The 20,294-nt window shown below is 41.1% G+C and overlaps 1 protein-coding gene and 1 non-coding gene across 2 annotated transcripts in view; both read right to left on the bottom strand.

The window, feature by feature from the left end:
- Nucleotides 1–20,294, bottom strand: part of LOC132566777 (uncharacterized) — a 434,283-nt gene that overhangs the window by 17,585 nt on the left and 396,404 nt on the right. The gene's annotated exons all lie outside the window — the stretch shown is intronic.
- TRNAA-UGC (transfer RNA alanine (anticodon UGC)) lies at nt 3,960–4,038 on the bottom strand. The gene has a single exon. It is a non-coding gene; the product is annotated as a tRNA-Ala (tRNA).

Here is a 20,294-nt window from a genome sequence, read left to right on the forward strand (position 1 = left end):
AGGAACCATTTTAACAAAGGCTAGAATGAATAAGACCTCTCAAACAATGTGTTTTACTAGGTTTAGGTGCACAAAAAAGTTGTGGGCACCTTTAGGGGATTATAAATATTGCCTCTTAAATAGCCATGAATATAATGAAAAGGCAGATTGTTCCCTAACCAATTCAACAAGTAAATTTTAGATCATGCAATTAAAATCTGATGCAGATCCATCACAGGCCCTCTAACAGTACAGTTAGGGAGCTATTAGCTCTTGGACAAAGACTCATAATTTATGTCATGGAAATGCCTTATAGGTAAGTCAGAATGACAGTAGCACAGCTTTCTCAGCTAGGTTTCTCCATCATAACCAGACATATCCTAAGGATCAGAGGTCCATCTGTGTAAATATCAGTATGGTTGCTCAATTACAGTCAGTCAGCTTATCAGGATTAAACAGAGTCACAGTGAATATTTTAATATTGATCTCCAGGTTCTAATGATAACTGCAAGACTTCTACTATTCTATGGGAAAAAAACACAAAGTTTAGAGATGAACATTTTAGACATGTCCTAATTCAGTAATTTTTAAAAGTGATAGAGTGGATGGAGCCTTTATCTCAACCGTGATTATCCAATGTTGTTAAACAAAAAACTTTTAGCATTGGAAGGTCATGGAAATAAATTTGGCTGGCACGCTTATATGTATTATGGGGGAAAAAAAGATAGACGGCTTTTTCTCTCACCATTATATAAGAAACAGCTTACTAAATACATGGATGAAATATAAGAAATATGGAGATGAGAGAAAACCGTTATGGATAGTGCCAGCAGAAGTGATAAAAATAACACCTGAGACGGGTGAAGAAAAGTGGTTGTCATATAATCAACTATTAAAAATACAAAGTGGCAAAATAGAATTGAAAACTGCTGAAGAGCTGAATAATAAATATGATTGGTTTCAAATGCAACAAATAAAGAGTTTGGTGGAGAATGACATTAAAACTGAAGGAATAAGAAAAGAGCAAACAAAAATGGAAAAAGTTCTGCTTGGAGACAACGAAAAATTAATTTCAAAATTATATAAATTACTTTTAAAATGGTCTACAGAAGATGAAGTAGTGAAATCTCAAATGATTAAGTGGGCAATTAATGTAAATAAAGAAATACAGATGGAAACTTGGGAATATTTGTGGAAGAACTCTATGAAGCTTTCAACGTGTCATAGTATTAAAGAGAACTGTTTTAAAATGATGTATAGATGGTATATGACTCCTAAGAAATTGGCAAAGATGAATAATAAGATGCCAGACAGATGTTGGAAATGTAAAAAACATGAAAGTTCTTTCTACCATATGTGGTGGACTTGTGAAAGAGCAAAAAAGTATTGGCAGATGATTCAACAAGAAATTTCTAGGATCTTGGGATATGAATTTAAGAAAGTTGCAGAGACTTTTCTGTTGGGGTTACAAATGGAAAAATTTCCAAAAGAAGATAGAACTATAATTTGGTACTTGCTTTCAGCTGCTAAGACATTATATGCGCAGTTGTGGAAGCAAGAAAAAATACCAGAGAAATGGGATTGGATTGTAAAAGAAATGGACAAATTAATAATAATAACAATAATATAATAATAATAATAAGTTTTTATTTATACCCCGCCCTCCCCGCCGAAGCAGGCTCAGGGCGGCTTACAAGGCATGATATAAAATATCATGGTATAACAATAAAACAAAATAATACAATCAATAAACAGAACAATATAAATTATACAATATATAAGTTAACATTAAAATCATTAATCTAAAAACAGTATAAAGTATTATACTTTATACTTTATACTTTATACTGTTTTTTATACTTTATAAATTAACAAGAATTTTAAGGGACTATGATTTAGAAGTTTTTAAGATGGAGTGGAAAAAGTTCAGAAGATATGTAGAAAAAGAGTGGAAAATAAAAGGACATTGGACAATTTTTGATAATGATTAAGTCTTAGAAAAAAGAAGAATATTAATTTTTGTTTTTACTAGTTAAGGGTACCTTTAAACATTAGTACTTTAAGTAAATAACACCGGCGGGGGGCAAGTAATGTGGGGAGGGGTGGGTAGAAAGTAATATATGGAATAGATAAAAGAAATTATTAATAATGCAAGAAATATAATTTGTTACCATATGTTACCAAATAAAATTGTTTTAACATTAACTGTGATTATCCAGATATCGGATTGCCCCAAATTACAGGCAAAATGACTAACATTACTCTAATCCAAACCTCACTCAGTAACAGCAATATGAAACAATGGCTTGTACATGGCAATGGGCCATAAGCAATACCCCACAGATGTATAGCATATATGTGTCTCTATAATCTTTCAGATGTATATTTATTTATTTATTTATAATTTAGATTTATAAATCACTCAATCCCTGAGTAGTCAGGACTCCGAGTGATGAACTACAACAATAAAACATCATCTGAACAATTCCAACTATTTAAAAGCTAATTAAAACAATTTAAAAAACAACAGTATTCAGAATGGTGTAATACATCGAATTTTAACTGAGTCCACCTCTCTTAGGGGGTAGATGGGAATGTAATTTGGAGAGGGGGGAGTGCCAGCCGCAATGGTGCTCATCATTGTCCTCAACCAAATGTACGTCTTTTAGAGGAAATAGCAATTGCAGGCATTATGCAGATTGTGGGCAGCACACATTTCTGGAAGCCTTGTTGGATATCTACCAAATGTAATGTCTGAAAAAGGCTTATAATACAACATACATTGTCTTGAATGAATACTATGCAGCATTAGTTTAGTTCCCAGGTACAAGTCATGTGTGAACCAGGCCTAAACACTCATAGTGAGTAGATCTCTTTGCCACTCCAGTCTCACTTTTTAGACAAATAGTCAGAATTCCAGAAGTGTAGATGGCCCCCTCATTTCTGCTCATTAACCAGCTAATGAGTCTTACTCATATGGTACTTGCTTATTTATTGTTGGCACATTGTCTGTTGTGTCTTATCATCATAACTTCACAGAAATATCACCTTGAGCTTGGATGATTCCTTGTGCCACTCAAAAGCAAAATGGGCTTGCATTGTCACTACTCAATGTCACTTCACATGTGTAACTGCTGCCCAAATTCAAACTTGCTTGGTACTGCTTGGTTAGTATTTTATGCACTGTCATAATCAGATAATGAGACTGGTAAGATTCTCAGGTCTCATCTGGAGATAAGCATTGTCTCAATTTGTTAGGAGGGCATAAAATGTCTTACGTAGGCAATTTTGAACACAATGTTAAAATAAAATGGTGATAGTGATGCAGGGGAATAAGGCATTTCTTGTGTCTGCCAGGTGGAGGCTATTTTTAATTGCTCTGAATGCTGGTGGTCATTGTGTGGACAGCTGTTGCAGAAGCTTACTAAAGATGGACATCCCAGATTTTAATTTTTAAAAAATAAAAGTAGCTGAACACAGTGCATTGCAGCATGTTAATTATTTATTTCATTTATCTATTTCATTTATACCCAGCTTTTCTCCTTAACCGGGGGAATCAAAGCAGTTTTTATACAAAATATGCTCTCCCAGTTTAACAGAGTTATGCAAAACAAGCATTTAGGACACTGTTCTAGCAGGTGATGAGGTATAAAGTCATCCTGGCTGATTTTGGTTCTGGCAGTAGGACTCATACAGGATTGAAGGCTGTAATCCACAGTTAGGAGTCAAATACTAAGAAGCCTTTGGCTTGTATCTTTGGTCAAGCCCAGGTTTAAATTATCTGCATAAAAAAGAGAAGGTCAGTTGATCAGCCACAAGTGTTGTTCAGCTGGCTCAGGTATTCAGTGTCTTAAACAGTGTCTTAAACAGAGTCAGACGATGGGACTATCAAGGCATGTATTGCTTGCTCTGATTGGCAGCAACTTTCCAGGATGTCACATCAAGGACTTTCACATAATCTACAGCCTGATCTTTTTGACTGGAGATACCAGGGATAAAACCTGGGACCTTCTGCATGCAAAGCAGATGCTCTACCACTGAGCCATTGCAAACACCTCCATTAGCTGAAAATACCTGCAAAATGTATCAGTTACCTGAATATGGATGAATGGTGACAGCTGCCATATGGGATAATTTAAACTGGCTCAGCAAATACAGTTTTAATGCGACTAAGCAACACAATCAGAAGAATCACATGGTGATTTTGCAGGACCAGATCAAATCCCAACAGAGGTGAGTTGTCACATGTTTGGATGCTCTCCCTAGTGAGAAAAAAAAATATCTTTGCATCTAGAGATCTAGTATGAAAGAAATAACATGGAAGGAGATCCCTTCTCCCAGATTCCTTCATGCAGGGAAGATGTTTTTTAAAAACAAACAAACATTGCAAAACACAAGTAATCAATTTGAAGGAATGCAATTCTATGTGAGTTAAGACTACACAATTCTACTATTCAAATAGTACTCATATTTATACTGATGGGAGCATTTTTAAAAAGTGGATAAGATAGAATATGGGGGTAATCAGCCTTATTTATCATCAGCCCTGAGTACAGTGCTGTAATTTTAAACATTGATTAGAAAGTACACAAAAACATTAAATTTGTGCCTTGATGCAATAGGGGATAAGTACATGCAAATGGAACTAAAAACAATAAAATTGTCTTCAGTACCACCAGACAGTTATCCCCAATTATATCCATAACATTGCACTCATTCTACATCTCAGAGCCCTTGAATCAGCTGATATTATTAGTTCCCATGATTATGCTGCCATAGAGAGCTAAAGGGAAAAAAGTGGCATCAGCATTCATTACGAATGGGTTTTAATGGTCTGTTTCTAGATTGGATAGTTCAGCATTGCTGGTTAGAGTCCATGAATCAGACTTTCATTTAGTGCTTTATTTTCTTTCCAATCTTACATTTAGTTTTCAGCCTTTCACTCATGAAGGTGTTTTGTCAAGATTTTGAAGGGACCTTTCATACAGCGTATATACCTACTATCTTTCCCCACATTGTTCAGGCTTCATATCCTTGGTCATTGGCTTCTGAGAGAAGTTAGAAATTTTGGTGTACTTTGAGGGAAGTTCTCCATGCCACTGTGACTAATTGCCACCACTGGGCAGTTGTTCTAGCTTTTCACAAAAAGGGAAGCTATGTATTGATTTTACAGTTGATCCTTTGGTATGGAGATTTGTCAGATTTCATTTTGATTCTCAAAACAACATCATCTGCTGTCCCGAACTTCTCTGGCCAGCATTCAGAACTTGGCATGCAGTTACCATAGGAGGAATTTTGGTCACTGATGATCTTTTAAAGTAAATCATGCAAGCCCCCTGAGACCCTCCATGATCTATGAAGCCTAGCTATTGGCTTTTCTCTGAGTTCATACCCTGCTGCTTTCTTGTGTTTGGCAGAAATGAGATAGGAATGAAAGATGTATGAATGAAAGTTTATCCAGATAACATGAAACCAATAATTATTAGCAAGTCAAAAGATTTGTGAGGAACTGGCAAAGCCCATGATGGTTAAGTTAGGCATCAGCTACTCACTTGTCAAACTGCTTAATTGCCAAGAATTCCTACTACATATATCTCTGCTGTGTACTTCCAATGAATCATAATGGTCAGAAATACCACTCTCTTAATCCCAGCTCTTAGATGGCAATGATTTGTCTTGATCTCATTCCAGTTAAATGCAAAGAGAATCTTTATAAATTTTAAACCACAACATAAAATTTCCTAATCTGGGGGAGGGCAGATTAACTAAAAAGGACAGGTCCTAAAAAGGTAAAGAAAGTCCCTTGTGCAAGCACCAGTTATTTCCAACTCTGGGGTGATGTCGCATCGCAATGTTTTCACAGCAGACTGTATTTATTTATTATTTATTTTGCGGATTTCTAGTCCGCCCTTTCTCAAGTCAGGCTCAGGGTGGATTACAACATAATAAAAAATTAAATAATACAATAAAAAAGTTAAAATTAAACAGTTAAAACCATTGAAATGAAATAAAATAAGGCCGTGTCAGTGATATGAACATCCTTCACAAATTAAAACACAGGATGCAGTCAGTGCAGGGAGGCCGATTAGATGGTGTGAGGATGCCTGCCTGCCTGCCTCAGCCAAAAGCCTTGCGGAACAGCTCCGTTTTACAGGCTCTCTGGAATGGCAATAGATCCAGTAGTGGAGGCCAATTAGATGGTGTGAGGACGCCTGCCTGCCTGCCTCAGCCAAAAGCCTTGCGGAACAGCTCCGTTTTACAGGCTCTCCGGAATGGCAATAGATCCAGTAGTGGAGGCCGATTAGATGGTGTGAGGACGCCTGCCTGCCTGCCTCAGCCAAAAGCCTTGCGGAACAGCTCCGTTTTACAGGCTCTCCGGAATGGCAATAGATCCAGTAGTGCCCATATCTTCTTGGGGAGCTGATTCCCCAAGGAGATACCCCAAGGAGAATTTGAACCTGGTGCTGTAAGCCGTGGTATCATGGCTCAGGCTGAGTCGGCTAAAGCTGAATCCAATGAAGATGGAGGTTCTCTATCTAAGTCTCAGCGGCCTGGGAAGGGTGATTCCTCTACCAGCCTTCGATGGGGCACCATTGATGCCAGTGTCAAGGATTAAGAGCTTGGGAATGCTCCTGGAGTCCTCCTTAACTACGGAGGCCCAAGTAGCAGCCACTGCCAGAGCTGCTTTTTTTCATCTTCGGCGAACATGGCAGTTGGTCCCCTATCTTGAGAGCAGTGACTTAGCAATGGTGATCCATGCCTTGGTCACCTCAAGAATCGATTACTGTAACGCTCTCTACATGGGGCTGCCCTTGACTCAGACTCGAAAGCTGCAGCTGGTGCAGAATGCTGCAGCCAGGCTACTAATGGGGCTTCCTTGTCAGGAGCACATTCAGCCTGTGCTGAGACCGCTGCACTGGCTGCCTGTTGCATACCAAATCCGTTTCAAGGTCCTAGTATTAACCTTCAAAGCCCTATATGGCCTAGGACCTACCTATCTGCAGGACTGCCTTGCCTTGCCCCACATGTTCGCCAGAGAGCACTGTGATCAAGTTCTCAAAATCTTCTGGCTGTCCCTGGGCTAAATGAGGCTAGGCTCAACTCCAGCAGAGCAAGAGTCTTCTCGGTTGCGGCCCCAGTACTTTGGAACACCTTTCCAGAAGCCATCAGGGCCCTGTGGGATTTATTGCAGTTCCGCAGGGCCTGCAAGACTGAACTGTTTCGGATGGCATATAACATCTAGTGGGAGAGGGCTGCCACCACATCTGGATCCATAGCACTTTGATTACTAACTGTCCAGGATCTGTGCACGTGAGAAAAAAAAATATTATATGATCTGCCTGAAGTAGCACCATTGTTGTTATCTGATTGTTTTATTGTTTTAATATTGTTTTGCTTACTGTCTATTTTATGCTGTTAGCTGCCTTAAGTCTGTATGGAATGGGCAGGATATAAATATAACGCAAATAAATAAAATAAATAAATTCCACCAGGTTGGGGCCAGGGCCGAAGGCAAGCCAGACGTCCTTTGGGCCAGGGATAGTCAGAAGATGTTGGTTGGCCTATCATAGAGGTCTCCGGGGCTTGTATGGAGAGAGACAGTCCCATAGGTACAGTATGTAGGTCCCAGGCCACGTAAGGCTTTAAAAGTTAATACTAAAACCTTGAAACAGATCCGGTACTCAATTGGTAGCCAGTGCAGACTGCGCAGCAGCAGCCAACTGCTTGCCTGTACAGGCAGTTCAGTCAGCAATCTGACAACAATCAGTCAGCAATTTTTATGGGGTGGTTTGCCATTGCCCTCCCCAGTCATCTACACTTAACCCTCAGTAAGCTGATATAACCTAGTTATTGTTATCTTGCAATCAAAATGTCTCATTGTAACATAATTAAAGATGTTTAGCTGCATTTGGATTTTATACACTGAAGAAGGGGAATGTGGCTCAGTTGCAGAGCACCTGCTTGGCATGCAGAAGGTCCCAGTTTCAATCCCCAGTGGCTCCAGTTAGAAAGGACCAGGCATTAGGCTGTTGAGAGCTTCAAGTGAACACCTATTGTTCTAGAGGCTCCTTGCAACTACATTTGGATTGGCTGTCCTTGTGGACCCGGCCAGTCAGGTAAAATCAGGTTGTATGAAGCCCATGCAAATGAAGGCTCCAAGTGCCTGTTTTCCTTCTGGTGTGTTTGTATTTTGTTTTATTATTATGTTTTTAATTTTCCATTGTGATGGCCTTTGGCTATAATACAATAAATATTTCTGCTCTGATCTGTTTGTGTTTTCTATTGGTGTGTTTGTATTCTGGGTGTGTGTTTTGGGTTGGGGTTTTGTCTATATAGTCGCGGCTTGCCACTTGTGTTGTGAGCCAGTGCTCAATAAAGAAGCTATGCTGAAATCACTCTGGCGTCTTGAACCCACTACTTAACACTGGTGACAAGGATGGGATTATGCTTGGATAGGCAGCCCCAAGAACAGAGCTAAATCACTGAGCTGAATCATTTGCTGGTGAGGAATTATCACCTCAATCAACCGGCACACAATTGCTCAGTCGCCTAGTGTGATAGTCAGCATGGCTGCCAAGGGCCACATGGAGCCATTTGACCCATCTGCCACTGACTGGGAAGCATACATCACCCACTTTGAATTCTACTTTCCTGCCAATGCAGTCACTGCAACTTCTCCAACCTTGAGGAGGCACTCCAAGACCTTTAGCTTGTGCGGACTCTGGGACGAGAAGTCACAGCAATGGCTCTTCCAAGGAAGCAATAAGAAGGCCTATGAGGAAGTCATTGCCACCAAGGCAGAAGAGCAGTTGACAAAGGAGGTCCATCAGATGTGCAAGACCAAGGCCATCCAACAAGAGAGCCTTGAGGACTGCTCCTTGGCCAATGATGAGGAAGAAGAAGTCCTGCACACTCGAATCATTGGCTGGAAGTGTAAGGGAGCTCAGACTTCTCAAGGGGCTCCTTGCGCCAGCAGTGGCAGCACCCACCAGAGGAAATCATGCTGGTTCTGAGATGCACAATGCCAGAACTGTGGAAAAACACAGCTGGTACCACCAGACTCTTGCTCATCAACAGAAGGTGAAGGGCTAAGATGCTCCCAGTGGGTGAGGCCCCACCCTGGTACTGCAGGACTATGTTTGCAATCAGGTGCAACCATGTCTAAGGGGGGAGGAGTGTTATGTGTTTCGTATTGGTGTGTTTGTATTCCGGGTTGGGGTTTGTGTATATAGTTGTAAGGCTTGCCGCTTGTATTGTAAGCCAGTGCTCAATAAAGGAGCTATGCTGAAATCACTCTGATGTCTGGAACTCATTACTTAACAAGGCAATGTGAAAGATCTCTGAGAACCCAGAGAGCTGTTGCCAATCAGAATGGATGTGTGAACCTTGCTAGACTAATGGCCTAACTCAGCATAGTTTCATGTGTTCATACTGCAAACTTTCAGGCAAGAGTTAGGATACAATTTGATGCGACTTTTTTTTAAAGCTAGTAATAGCTATTGTGTGTTTAACCTTTTTCCTGATTTTAAATAAACTCCCTTTCCAATTTGTCCCTCAGGGAAATTATAGAGATTATATGTGAGTACCTCCATCTACAGTTCCCAAAGCAAGTAAAAGATAGGTCAGTGGCATAGGAGAAAACATTAATTTCTCAGCACTTCTCAGTGCTGTGACCTCAGTCTGAATCAGGATGGCCCTGCTGTTAATAGGTTTGTTGTTTTTTAAAAAGGTAATATTTAGCCTAAGTAAGAGTTTTGGATAACTCAAAGCTTACACATTTTAAAAATATTACTTAGGCTGTGTTCTTGGCTTTGAATTTTACTTTCAGACTGAGGCTTTTTCCAGATTGCCCTAAAGTTCCATTTTTATCTCCCTATGTTACTGGGGTTTTTCCTTGTGTTCAGACAACTTCATTAGTATCCCTCTGCTATTCTGGTCTTTCATCATTCCTCCCACCCCATTCTTTCCTAAACCAGTTTTTCCTGCGCCCCCCCCCCCCCCGCCCATTATGGAATTCAAAAGATAGTCTCTTGCTAGAAATGTGAACAGTTTTTCCAATCTTATGGACTGTTGCCCAAACCTGCCCCAAAAGGGCAGGTTTTAATGGCAATTTTTTGTTCAGATTTGCATGCTTGTATTTCAGTGTTTCAGTGTTGGAGGGCACCTCCAATGAAACAAAAGTTCAGTCCCATTCAGAGGCCTGACACCAGCAGCCAATAATTGCCTTCCTTACCATTCCTTCATTAACACTCTAGAGCAGATTCTAGCACGTCCCTGGCTGCCATTTTCAAATACATTTTGCAGTGTGTGCAACTACACTGAAAAGATGTAATTGAAGGAAACAACCTGCTGTGAACTGTGTACTGATGCAAATCAGGGAAAGGAATTTAAAAATTTTGTGGGAACCAATGAGAGAGAATGCCCAAATGCTGGAAAAGAAGCAACCAAAAAGGGGTGAGAAATGTACACCAGGTACAACTCTAAAGTGTGGTGTGGTGGGCATTTACATTTACTTTTAAGAGGATTTACTGGCCCGTTGAAGCTGCACCAATCCACAATATGAATGTGAACAAATGGAACACTGAGTAGGAAAACATGAAGAAAACTTGTGTGTATTGATCACACCAATCATTGGAACCACCACAGCACCAGTGAACACCTGCAAGGTGCCTGTAAGTCTAGAAAATGCCTGATACAACTGTAAACTACTCCCCCCCCCCCATTTCTCCTTGTCCAACTCCTGAGCTAATTCTTGCTGTGCTTTGGATAGATTTGACACTTCTGTCTTGTGTGGATGGAGTGCTCCAGGCTAGGAATGCTGTAAGACCCTCTTCAAATGCACTGGATCAGTTTGGTTGCCTGGGTACATCACTTAACTTACATAAACAAGCCATTAACCATGTGCTCAGATTGGCATGGGAGCAAAGACAGAGGTGATGTTGGCCTTGGCAGTACAGGTATGTGTAAAGTGGGTTTAAATTCTGAGCGTGCTCTGAGATCAAGATGAGACAAAATGAGAGTCATATCACCCCATTAGAATGGCTTCTGTTTGAAGAGGCAGGTCATGCCTATTCTGCTTTCACAGCCTTCATTCACAACAATGGAAGCATTCTTTCCCCCATTCTAATGTATGATTCGCTATTTATTAAATCCATCTTCTAACATGTGCAAATAAAAGAGTCTCTATTTCACCCCCAGAGGAGAATAAGAGGCAGCCAGCAGAAGCAAGAGGCATGGCCAGGTTTCATGCAGGAACTAAGAATATGAAAAAAGAGGAAACAAATACATTAGGAAAATTGCTGCCAGTGTTGGTTATTCAAGTTAGATTGTCCAGGGAGAAAGCTAATGTGTTCCCTAGCCATTACGAAGGGATTTTAGTGACAGTAGTGCCATTCATGAAACACTTCTGTGGTGCAAATAGCAAAGATCTTATGGCGTTCTCATTTAATTTAATGGGAATGCTGTGGGGCCCTCATATTTCATGCCTTGAGATCACAGAACTGTGCAGTATACATCTTATTAGTTAGCATATACAAATGCTGTTTGTATAAACTAACACCCAGACTTAATTACAGCCTCTGTTAGTTGAACTTTTGTGTTATTTTTTTCCTCAGTATTTTTTTTTTCTTGGGGAAAATAACAGCCCAAAGATTTGATGTTCCTGCATTAACTAAAGTTCAGACTTCATTTATTTATTCATTTTTTACCCTAACTTTCCTACGCTTTCAAGTTGGCTTGTATAATGATCTTCCTAGCTGAAGGGTGCACCATATCTAATTGAGCCAAATCTCAATAAGAAGCCCTCTCTGGTTTTGCAAGTCTCACAAGCAAAGTTCTACTGGATCTTTGCTAAATGAAGTGACTGGATCAGTTGGGTGAAGCCCCTATAACTGCCAAATTAAATAAACCCACCAAGCATATCATAATATACATTCTCGGAGCATGCTGAAATCAAAATGCCATAAATCTGGAATCAAATTCTACAATTGAAACAAAACAAGTTTAGCAATTTTAGATGGTTTAGCTACCAGTTAGCTTCTGTGCAGAGTTCAAGGTGTGAGTTTGTCCTGCAGAGCTACAGATAGGCTTCCCACCCCCCACCCCGCCCTGGCGGGGGACCCCTGAATTCGCGGCCTCCTACCCCGCTCTCCAAAAATCCGGAAGTGGGGGGCGGGGGACATGCGTGTAGGCATCATGTAGTTGTAGAGCTCCTGATTTGTTTGTAAAATGTATGCCTTTAAGGCTGTGCAGGAAACAGGAAGTGCTTCATTGGAAAGGGTCAGTAACAGTTTCCATGGAGAATGGCCCCTCCCTTTCTTTTGCTTTCGTTTTCACAGCAAGTAGAGTTCTGCAGGAAGAAGATCTAGTAAGTATTTGTGTGTGTGAGAGAGGGAGGGGGCAGGGGATTCCCTGGTTTGGAAGCCCTCCCCCCCCTTTAGAAAGCGCGGGGGGGGGAGGGAAATGTCTACTCGGCACTCTACTATTCCCTATGGAGAACGATTCCCATAGGGAATAATAGGGAATTGATCTGTGGGTATTGGAGGCTCTGGGGGGGCTATTTTTTGCGGTAAAGGCACCAAATTTTTAGTATAGCATCTAGTGCCTCTCCCCAAAATACCCCCTAAGTTTCAAAACGATTGGACCAGAGGGTCCAATTCTATGAGCCCCAAAAGATGGTGCCCCTATCCTTAATTATTTCCTATGGAAGAAAGGCATTTAAAAAGGTGTGCTGTCCCTTTAAATGTGATGGCCAGAACTCCCTTGGAGTTCAATTATGTTTGTCATACCCTTGTTCCTGGTTCCACCCCCAATGTCTCCTGGCTCCACCCCCAATGTCTCCTGGCTCCACCCCCAAAGTCCCCAGATTTTTCTTTAATTGGACTTGGCAACCCTAGCTACAGAAGGCCTCAGGCCTCCATATCTGAGAGAACATCTTTCCCAATTTGAGCCCTCCCATCCACTGAAATCTCTTAGGCCTCACTAAGAGCCCTTTTGTTTACAAGATAAGCTAAATGGGTAGATGGAAGTTTCTTAACAGTGACTCCAACTATTAAATATACACCCACATAGTTTTTCAGAGCCAAATTCAGGTGTATGTTGTTTAAACCTGATTTTTTTTTTTGGCCCTCATAGGGTTGTCAGGTCTGACTCAGGAAATATCTGGGGACTTTGGGAGTGGAGCCTGGAGACTTTTGGGGTGGAGCCAGGAGCACATGATTGAATTCTGAAGGGAATTTAAAGGGACTGCACACCTTTTAAATGCCTTCCCTCCATCTGGAATAATGAAGGATAGAGTACCTTCTTTTGGGGCTAATAGAATTGGACCTCCTGGTTCAATCTTTTTGAAATTTGGGGGGTATTTTGAGGAGAGGGACCAGCTGCTATGCTGAAAATTTGGTGCCTCTATCTAAACCCTCCCCCTCAGCTCCCCCGGAAGCCCAGATACTCATGGATCAATTCCCCATTATACACTATGGGAATTGATCTCCATAGGATATAATGGAGTGCCCAGCAGACATTTTACTCCCTCCCTCTGCTTTCTTATAAACCTGTAGGGAAAGGGCCTCCAAACCAGGGGATCCCCTGCCTCCAACTGGGGATTGAGAACCCCAGGCCCTCACAAAATGCTAGGGTTGCCAGTTCTGTGTTGGAAAATATAAGGTTGCCAAGTCCCCCACAGCTGGGGACAGTTTTTGTGCATGTGATGATGTCACTCAGAAGTCGCACACCGGCTGCTCTAGGAGCATCCAGGAAAACTCTGTGGTTTTCCCGGATGCTCTAGCACTTTGGGTACCATAGAGTTTTCCTCCCAAATTGCTAGAGTGTCTGTGAAAACCATAGAGTTTTCCTGGACACTGCTAGAGTGGCCAGTGTGCGATGTCGCCGGTGCAATGATGTCACTTCTGAGTTGGGATCCCCCAACAAGCCAAGTGTGGGCTGGCAGGTTGGGAACCTCCAGGGTGGGAGAACCCCCGCCCGACCCAGGAACTTGGCAGCCCTAGGAAAATACCTGGAGACTTTGGAGGTGGAACCAGGAGAAGGTGGGGTTTGGGGAGGGGAGGGGCCTCAGCTTGGTACAATGCCATAGAGTCCACCCTTCAAAGCAGCCATTTTCTCCAGGGAAGCTGATCTCTGCCAGCTGGAGATCAGTTGTAAAAATGGAAGATTTCCAGGCCCTAGCTGGAGGCTGGCAACCATACAAAATGCACAAATGAAAAACTAGCCTGTGTGAGCATGACTTCCTTTTCCCTTTGTGCTGTTTTTCTGATAAAATCCTCTCCAAGGGGGAAGAAAAAAAAAAAACAGTTACCCATTTTATGTTAGGGCCAAACGACTTCTGTCTCTGTACCAAATGTAGCTCGAACCCCAGAAAGACAGTTTAAAATTCTCTCTTGATACTTTATAGATATTTTTGGTATGTAATCATTTTAAAGATTGGATTGTGTAGCTCTAAATATTTTTAAGTTTTGTTTTCAGGGATGTTGTTTTCAATAATGGCTAGGATCCACTACAAAATTTCTATACACAAAAGAGGGAGAGGTTTAAACTGATTACCCCCACTTCCAGCAGACCTTTCTCCCCATCATATGTTATTCTTGGGGGGTAGTTCCTGACTAGGAACAGGACTGGTGGGACATTTTGGTCTTCAGCAGGAGGAAGAGATATGAAAATCATGCTCTGTGGGCAGAAATCTGTGGAAACTATCTGAAGGTTTCAACCCAGTACATTACTAGTGCTTTTTAAAAAATTGTAATACATACATATAAGATCATCATTAGGCAAGAGAGAAGAGATCATAATATTCTTTATGAGGAGCCTCTCTCCAAAGATACAATTATTAATGTGTGGAAACAGGTCCTGTAAAATCCCAGAATATCAGCGGCCAGTGTTTTAAGAGTGCCAGGACTGTTTTTCTTTAATTTTACCATGTGTCTGTATTGCCAGAGCTTGGTATTGGCTTGCCAGGTTGGTCTGGCTTAGAAGAAGATGACATTGGATTTCTATTCTACCCTCCACTCTGAATCTCAGAGTCTCAGAGCCGCTCACAATCTCTTTTATCTTCCGCCCCCACAACAAACACCCTGTGAGGTAGGTAGGGCTGACAGGGCTCTCACGGAAGCTGCCCTTTCAAGGACAACCTCTGCCAGAGCTATGGCTGACCCAAGGCCATTCCAGCAGCTGCAAGTGGAGGAGTGGGAAATAAAACCCGGTTTTCCCAGATAAAAGTCTGCGCACTTAACTACTACACCAAACTAGTTTGGATTCTGTCCTTTGAAATTGGTTCTGTTGATATTGCAGCATCGTGTTCTTTGCTCAAGTTGGTTTGCATGTGCTATAATCTACAATTCTTTATCAGATAAATGGTTACATTGCAAAAAAATTGTGTATTTTAAGAACATTTATAATGTTCAGGGCTTTTTTGTAGGAAAAAGTCCAGCAGGGACTCATTTGTATACTAGGCCTAGGGTTGCCAAGTCCAATTCAAGAAATATCTGGGGACTTTGGGGGTGGAGCCAGGAGACGTTGGGGTGGACCCAGAAGCAAGATTGTGACAAGCATAACTGAACTCCTAAGGGAGTTCTGGCCATCACATTTAAAGGGACCACACACCTTTTAAATGCTTTCCCTCCATTGGAAATAATGAAGGATAGGGGGGCTCATAGAATTGGACTCCCTGGTCCAATCTTTTTGAAATTTGGAGGGTGTTTTGGGGAAAGGCACCAGATGCTGCACTGAAAATCTGGTGCCTCTACCTCAAAAGACAGCCCTCCCCCAAGAGCCCCAGATACCTGCAGATCAATTCTCCATTAAATCCTATGGGAATCAGTCTCCATAGGGAATAATGGAGTGTGCAGCAGGCATTTCCCTCCCCTCCCCCAGCTTTCTGATGACCCTAAAGTGAAGGGAGGGCCAACAATCCGGGGGATCCCTTGCCCTGGCCTGGGGATCGGCAACCCTAATTAGGCCACACCCCCTGATGTCACCACTGTTTCACACAGGGCCTTTTGTAGACATGCCAAGCCAGCCGGAATTGCGTTCCTGTGCATTCCTGCTCAAAAAAAGCCCTACGTTTACTTGTTTGTGTTTCATAACAGGGCTCATTTTGAGCAGTGTTTCTGTGGTCTGAGATATGGTGTGTGTATATAGGAACATAGAGCATATGAGGAGCTTTATGTCTGCATATAGTTTGCAAACAATTTAGATAATGTGGATATCCAGAGTATACACTACATTTAGCTTGCAAGCGTGTCAATAGTGCCTCTTGAGTGGCTATGTTAACAAAGCATACACGCAAGGCAAGGCATATTGCTTTTTACTTGCCCGCCTGGGGATCGGCAACCCTAATTAGGCCAAACACCCTGATGTCACCATTGTTTCACACAGGGCTTTTTGTAGAAATGCCAAGCCAGCTGGAATTGCGTTCCTGTGCATTCCTGCTCAAAAAAAGCCCTATGTTTGTTTGTTTGTGCTTCATAACAGGGCTTTTTTGGAGCAGTGTTTCTGTGGTCTGAGACATGGTGTGTGTGTATAGGAACATAGAGCATATGAGGAGCTCTGCTGGATCAGGCCATTGGCCCATTTAGTCCAGCAGCCAGTTTTACAGCGTCCAACCAATATTGTGAAGGGCCAATGAGCAAGGCATAAAGGCTGAGACCATCCGCTGACATTGCCTTCACACATCAGTACTATATACAGTATGGAAGGGGATGGCATTGTATTTCCATGCTTTCTATGCTTTAAGTGTGAAAGGGTCTGGACTTTGACCTAAATTAAGGGTTTCCTAGTCTGCCATCAAGCTGCTTGCAAATTTCATTATGGAATGCAACATAAATGGCTTTCCAAATGTTGTTTCCAAATGGCCTCCTTGAATAAATGCAAAATGAAACTTTTATGTGACAATATGAGATTCTCACACATAGGGGAGTGTAAACTTCAGGGAAATCATTTGAACACTAAATCTGCTAATGACTGTGATGTTATACTTTAATTTATTGATAACTAAATAATCAGAGTCTTTTTACAGGCTTCTTGAAACCTAACAATTGCATATTGTGCATTTGACTTCTGCACATACGCTGCACAAACAAATAAAAACGATCATAACAGCTGAAATGTAGTTAGGAACACAATTGAGAACATCTGTATTGTAAGCAGAAATAAATTAGAAATACTGAAGTGTTATGTAGCTGTGCAACTGAAGAATAAAAAAGTAACCTAGAGCACCTGGATTAAGCTGTTATAAATAATGGATAAAGAGAAAAAATCGCATTACCCCCAGTGTAAATTCCTCCTCCCAATGAAATATATTTTATGAATGTAGAATTACAGTAATAAATGCAGCATTTGTTTCCCCTCATAAAAGTTCTACTTCATGACTATAATATAGTTTGAAAGCAATGACCAACAGGTATAGGATTTACAGAAGTTGGTTCTTCTGTAAAAGAAACATTGTTTTAACTGTGACTTCTCTAGAAGGACAAAGCACACAAAAGGGTGAACACATATTCAAGTGCGTTGCTTTGCTTTTGCAAATACCATCATACAATCACACAATCAGCACTGTTTCATTATGTGGTTAATATTGCAGGATAGTACTACTGTATCATGTTATACAAAGGTAGCTTGTACACCTGTGCCCATTCTGTAGATGTACAAACTGGATTCATCAAGAGTTGGGCTTGTTCTGGCAGAACCTGAAAGAAAAGTGGAATATATATGAACATACGAAGCTGCCTTCTACTGAATCAGACCCTCGGTCCATCAAAGTCAGCATTGTCTACTCAGACCTGCTCATTGTTTGCACCTTATGCCAGTATGGTGAAATGGTGAACATATTGCACGTAGGCTGGGAAGACTGAAATTCAAAGGAAGCTCATCTTGGGACAATCACTCTTCTATCCTAACCTATTCACAGGAAGATAAAATGGAAAAAGAAAATCATGGATGTATGCTGGACACCTTTTCAGGAAGGCTATGATAAAACAGTAAAAAATAAAATGGTGAAAATTTGAGGAAATACCCATAATGCAGAGTCCTAAGGACAATTCAGTGGTAAGTTTATATTTATGAGTGGGTGAGTGTATATTTTGACATGGATGTCTAAAGTTTTGACTCTTTTCAAGCTTTCTAGTTAGTTTCTGATTTTCTTTGGAAAAGTCACTGTTTCCAAACACAACCTGTTTTTCTCTTCTCATATTGCTTATTCCCAATGGAGGACAAAAAGCATCACTGTGGAGTGACTGATGTTGAAAAAAACTGTGTGTGTGGGCAAGTGTTAGGCTTCTTTTCCACATTCCTCTCTCTCTCTCTGTATATACACACACACACATATATGATAGATGGGCAGACATAGATAGATAGATAGATAGATAGATAGATAGATAGATAGATAGATAGATAGATAGATAGATAGATAGATAGATAGATATTTTTAAATTCCAACAGAACCCAATGGCCAGGCATTGATTTATGGCAGATTCCTTCCCCAAATATTTACAAAGAACAAACGCAGAGCCATTCCTCTGTTGGGAAAGAAACTATGCTAAACTTATGAGAAGCTAAGGAAGAAGCTACAGGCCCTAAAATCAAACAGCATCAACAACTAAGAGGATTCCAAATAAAAAGGGACAAGAAAAACCCATCTGTTGACACATATAAAATGGCACACACACACACAAACATTATGAAGTCAGATCTGAGTCGAGATTGTTTTTCCTTTATGATTAATGATTGGCCTGAAATAGGATGGGAAAGGTAAAGTAAAGTTCCTATTGAACCAGCTTAAAAATGCCACAGCTGAGGGGAAAAAATATTGTTACATCAATTTTAAAATAATAAAAAAAACCCCTTTTACTAAGATGTAAAGGTCAGGAAAGATTTGGGTGTTTTTAAATGCTGTCGTGAAGAAATTTTTATAAAGGTTAAGATGTCATGTAGTTTCAGAGTTATGGGCAGTGGAGGGGGGTCCTTGAGTGCCAGCTGCACCTCAGGCCACGGCATGACTGTGAGACACAATGACAGTGGACGGCAGGAGGCTGGCAGATCACGGGCTATCGCTGGGGAAAATTGTACCTTGCTTCCCGAATAATGCAAAGTGGTATGAATATTTCAGAAGGAAAGAGAAGAAGAAAAAAAAAACCTTTGCCTTAAAAATATGCCTTCAATAACATTACAAAGGTCTAATTTAAAACCCCCAAAGCAAAGAAATTTCCAGAGTTCATGCTACCTCTCTGTCTTTAACTCAGTTTATTGTGCCTCTCATTTGCAGTACAAGTACCTATGGTTTTCACAGGCAACAAGAGCTAAAATCCAACCTGCTTGAGACATTGGAGTTAGACCAAGGCTGGTAATTCAATCCTGCTGCTTATGTATCCCTTTAAGCCCAAAGTGCATAAAGCCATGATCCTGGTTGAAAGCTGGGAAAGCAGGCAGGTGATACTATGGAGTGGTTGTTTATTCCTCCATAAATTGTGGGACTAATTTTTTTGCTGCCAGTCCCAGCTATCTTTTGCAGTAGGCCTGGGGCCTCTGACGAGCATGCAAAGCCCTCCCACCTTCACGGGGAGTGGGGGGGGGCATCCCATGTATTCCAGACATCTCTCAATTAAAGCAAATAGTAGAACTTACTCATAGGTGATCAGATGCCAACTAGATCAAAGGGCCTGTATTTTTCACTGCATAGAAAAAGTATTTCTATAGGGAAGATTTTACTTGCCTCTGTCTGATAAGCATGCTTGAGTCCCTAACTGTTCTAAAAGCATGAAGACTGAAAGGTACATCTGCAGAAAAGTTCATAAAATGCTATCCTGTTCACATACATTCCAGAAATTGCAGAGATTCAAACATCCATAACTATTATTAACAGGAAAAAATCAACAACATTTCTTCTCCTCCTAGAAAAAAAAAGTTTATTTAGGAAATAGCTTTTCTTTACAAACTGTCTGCTCTGGGCAACTGAGTGGAAGCCCCCTAGTACTGTAGCAAGTAACTTTTGCTAACAGGCAGCTGTGATACCACTGCCAGCTGCAGCCCAATGAAAGTGGTCACCTGGGATGACAATGAAAGAAGCTTGCACTCCAAGAGATGTGTCCCAGGATCCTTGCAAGACCACAGAGGTAATCTTGGATCATTGCTTGGGCTTACCCTGAGCATTAAGCTCTATCATTCACAGCTTTGCTAATTTTAAAGAATGCCCATTTTTAGGCTGAAAACAGACATTAAAGGAACAATATAGCTACTACTCAAAGAAGCATCCGCAAGTAATCTTCTCCTCTGCCATGGTAAGACCAAAGTAAGGAAAAGCTGTGTTGTGG

This window comes from Heteronotia binoei, chromosome 2 (genome assembly GCF_032191835.1).
Source record: "Heteronotia binoei isolate CCM8104 ecotype False Entrance Well chromosome 2, APGP_CSIRO_Hbin_v1, whole genome shotgun sequence".
Lineage (NCBI taxonomy): Eukaryota > Metazoa > Chordata > Lepidosauria > Squamata > Gekkonidae > Heteronotia > Heteronotia binoei.